This window comes from Bubalus kerabau, chromosome X (genome assembly GCF_029407905.1).
Source record: "Bubalus kerabau isolate K-KA32 ecotype Philippines breed swamp buffalo chromosome X, PCC_UOA_SB_1v2, whole genome shotgun sequence".
NCBI lineage: Eukaryota > Metazoa > Chordata > Mammalia > Artiodactyla > Bovidae > Bubalus > Bubalus kerabau.
In genome coordinates, this window is record NC_073647.1 from 41,980,767 (window position 1) to 41,985,417 (window position 4,651).

Sequence of the window (4,651 nt, forward strand, 5' to 3'; positions counted from 1 at the left end):
TTTATGTGCTACGAGTAAAAGTCCTGCTTGCCCAAATGAAGATTGAAGATGCTGTGTGCCACAACTAAGACCTGCCACAGCCAGATAAATACATAAATATTTTAAAAATTAACTGAAAGCAAAAATATAAGAATAAATTTAGTCTGTTGTGATGGATTATCATTTGTTTTAAAAGCAGTAATTAAATAAGGAAAATAATATCTACCTTGTGGTGTCAATTTAAGGTCTAAATTGAATAATATTATACACATAAGGGGCCTAGCATCACACCTGACATGTAGTAGGAGCTCAGTAACTGGTAGCTTCTTCCTTTTGAACCCCTCCCACAATTGAAAACCACTGATACTGAAGCCCAATTCCCAATCTACTCCCAGGGAGGCTCTGAGTCCCCTGCCATAAGAATATTCTGGCATTGAGAGGAAGCTACCACCATATTACAACCTTAGCCCTCTGATTCTTGAAAACTTATCACAAAGCAGGTCTCATGGTGCAGTGCCTGTATCGTGTAATTGAAACAATTCTTGTCAATACATCTCCAATAGCAAACCCAAAAGGAGCAAAATCTGTCTGAAAATCTCTAGTTTCCAGAAGTATGAAGTTCACTTCTTTGGAACACTAGTTTCTCACCTGACTATAAAAGCTCACATAGTTTTCTCATGCTTAGTAGGATGAGCATCTACCAAAATCATTAGAATCAGCTGATAAATGGATTTGACCTTATAATTTGTGAAGTACCACACTGGCACAGTGGAGCAAAAATCCATGGCTTAGAGTCCACCGATATTTGATTCATCTCAGAGAGTGTTTGCAGGGGACCAGATCCAGGGCAGTGACTCAATGCAGCTTTCAAACATGTTGGCCAGAAAAAGGATAGGCTCCAATAGGAGTGTTGTCAGTGGTAAATCACCTGCACACTTTGGGAAACAGGGTGAGAAAGGGTAAATGTTTTCCTGGGCTGCTTGTCATGGCATTCGGAAACAGGCACACTTGAAAGATTAGGGTTTGTCTGTTCCGTCTTCTATATCCTGATGTTGCATATAAAACAGAACAAGGGTGTCACATGGAGTAGGTTCAAGCCAAAATCTACCAGAAAATATCCTAAGGCCAATTTGGATCTTCCCTGTGGGTCCCAGAGCCAGGCCCGCCCTCTGAGGAGCCCTGCCAGGGGCCTCTATGCCTGTATGTGTGGGTTGTGGTCTGCTGAGTCATTGCTCTTTATTATAATTGCAACTCATGAGGCGCTGCTTTGTAGGCAATTTTGTGATCCTTCCTTCAGTTTCCCTAGTTTGGAAGTAACTCAGAATTCTAAGAGAAGCTGCCTTCTTCCTGAATTTATGGGTCTATGGAAAGGTGTTGTCCTATGCCAGAGGCACCAGAGAAACTATCACAGCAAAAGTCATTTCTCATTCCATGCAGTAAACATCCACAGGCAGTCCCGTGGGGTTAGGCCCTGGATGTGGGTGGCAGGTTGAAGGGACTGCAGCCAGGAAATGGGCACAGCTGTTGTCCTTGCAGAGCCTGCGTGGAATCATCAGCGATGAAAACAACTAATTGGAAAACCAAGTGGACCTGGGAAATCTCCAAAAAGCCTTGCATGCAAATACTGTCAGCCGCAGGAAAAGAAGGCCATCTCTCCTTATGCCATTTCTCTATGAGCATTTTGCCACAGCTCTGAGGAACTTTGAGAAAACAACTCAAATTTAAATCATTACTCTCCATAAGTTACTCCATTCTACTTTCTTCCCAGCTTTATTGAAGTACCATTGGCATATAATGTCAAAGTATAAGGTGCAAAACGTGATGATTTGATACATGTGAATATTGCAAAATGATACCACAGTAAGGTTAATACCTCCATCACCTCGTGTATTTAGTGTGAATTTTAGTTTTGTTTTTGGTGAGAACAGGTAAGAGTTACTCTCATGTACACAATATAGTATTGTGAACTGTAGTCACCATGCTGCATAATAGATCCTCAGAACTTATTCAAAGAACACGAATGAGTGTTTTGTATGGCTGATGGCACTTTGAAACTCTTCTAGGCCAATATAATTTCTGCTGTGGCTTAGGTTGTGGAACTAGATGAAGTAGCTGTGAAGAACATGCTCAGTTGCTTTAGTCGTGTCCAACTCTTTGTAACCCATGGACTGTAACCCACCAGGCTCCTCTGTCCATGGGGTTTTCCAGGCAAAAATACTGGAGTGGATTGCCATGCCCTCCTCCAGGGGATCTTCCAGACCCAGGGATTGAACCCATGTCTCTTATGTCTCCTGCATTAGCAGGCAGGTTCTTTACCACTAGCACCATCTGGGAAGCCTGCTGTGAAGGCATCATGGTTAAATCATGGATGCCAAAGCCAGATTGTCTGACTTCAATTTTTGGCTCTGCTACTTACTAGCTGTGTTATCTTAGGTAAGTTAGTTAAGATATCTGTGCCTTAATCTTCTAATCTATAAAAGAGAGGCAGTTATAGTACTTATCCCATAGTATGAGCAGCATTCTGAGCAAAATTCTGTCTAAAATGAGAACTTTTTATTATTATTGAAGTACAGTTGATTTACAATGTTGTCTTAGTTTCTGGTGTACAACACAGTGAATCCGTCATATATATATATATATATATATATATATATATATATATATATATTCTTTTTCATGTTCTTAGCCATTATGGTTTATTACAGGATATTGATTATAGTTCCCTGTGCCATACAGTAGGTCATTGCTATCTACTTTGTATATAGCAGTTTGTATCTGTTAATCCCAAACTCCTAATTTATCTCTCCCTTACCCTAAAAGGTGAACTTTTATCTGGGTAAAAATACTGGTCTGTAAAATTAGCTTTAATAACATTATCTACTTGTCTATAAGTTAAATTACATCATTCTTACCTTAATCAACTAAACAGAATACTGAAGATATTACAGAGCCACAATCTTGAACTGTATCTAGTAAAACTCTAGTAAAGGAAGTGTGAAAATTAGAAACAGATTTTTGATGTTTGGCAAAACTAATACAATTATGTAAAGTTTAAAAATAAAATAAAATTTAAAAAAATAAAATTAATTAAAAAAAATTAGAAACAGAAATATATGAAACATGTTATTCATATACACCTCTAGGTATTGTAATCTTCCACCTTTATTAATTTAGATTTTAACAAGACAAAAAGCAGCCTACTGAATGGGAAAAGATATTTGCAACTGATGTGTTTTATAAGTTGTTAGTAGTCAAAATGTATAAAGAACTCATACAAATCAATGTCAACAAAACAAACAATCTGAATAAAAAATGGGCAGAGGACCTGAATAGACATTTTTTCAAAGAAGACATACAGATGGCCAATAGGCACATGAAAAGATGTTCATCACTAATCACCAGGGAAATTCAAATCAAAACCACAATGAGATATCACTTCACACCTGTCAAATGGCTATCATCAAAAAGACCACATATAACAAGTGTAAGTGAGGCCGTAGAGGAAAGGAAAACCTTGTGCACTGTTGATGCGATCAATGGATATAATTGAATATGAACGATTCTTTAATATGGTTTCAGAATACACATGTTAAATTTTAAGAAACTACAACTTGAGTTTGGTAAAATATAAAAGAATATCCACATTTACATAAAAAAGCTATTAGAATATACATCAGTTTTCCACCTATGTATGTGTGTGAGGCCAGATTTCTTTTATATATACTTCAGCCAAAACAATATAAGGCAACAGATTGAATACAAAAGCAGTTATGACAAGCTATCTGTTATTAAACCAGACTTTAAAGAGATTTGCAAAGAACCTAATGCAGTTTTGATCAAATGTGTATGGATTCAAGGCGATTCCAATAAAATTTCTGATTTTTCCCAGAGGAAGTTAAATTGATTCTAAATTTTATATGAAAAGAGCAAATATCTTAAAATAGTCAATGCACTCCTAAAGAAGAACAAGGTAGGGAGACTTACCTGATATCAAGATCGAATTTTAATCTACACTATAAAAGATAAGTTTAGTATTGGCCCCAGTTTAAGCAAATATACTACACCTGATCTTAACCAAAAGGCCAAGAAGCGATAAGATAAGCAAATATACTAGTGGAACACAGTAGATATCCCAGGAATCAACTCACACATAGGTTAAAATGATATATGACTGATTTTTCATTGCAGACCACTGGGAAAAATATCATTAAACAACTAGTACAGATAAATTAGCTATTCAAATAAATAAAAATGTAAAATTAGATCCTTATCTCAGCATACTAAAACATCAATTCCAAGTGAAGTAATAAAGACTTGCTTGTAAACCGTTGTTGTTCAGTCACTCAGTAGTCCAACTCTTTGAGACCCCATGGACTGAAACACGCCAGGCCTCCCTGTCCATCACCAACTCTTGGAGCTTGCTCAAGCTCATGTCCATTGAGTCGGTGATGCCATCCAACCATCTCATCCTCTGTATCCCCTTCTCCTCCATCCTTCAATCTTTCCCAGAATCAGGGTCTTTTCTTTTTTTTTTTTTAAATTTTATTTTTTAACTTTACAATATTGTATTGGTTTTGCCATATATCGAAATGAATCCGCCACAGGTATACATGTGTTCCCCATCCTGAACCCTCCTCCCTCCTGCCTCCCCATACCATCCCTCTGGGTTCTC

The 4,651-nt window shown here is 37.4% G+C and overlaps 1 pseudogene; it reads right to left on the minus strand.

The window, feature by feature from the left end:
- Positions 1–3,917: 3,917 nt before the first annotated feature.
- Positions 3,918–4,073, minus strand: LOC129640521 (uncharacterized; annotated as a pseudogene).
- Between the last annotated feature and the right edge of the window lie 578 nt (positions 4,074–4,651).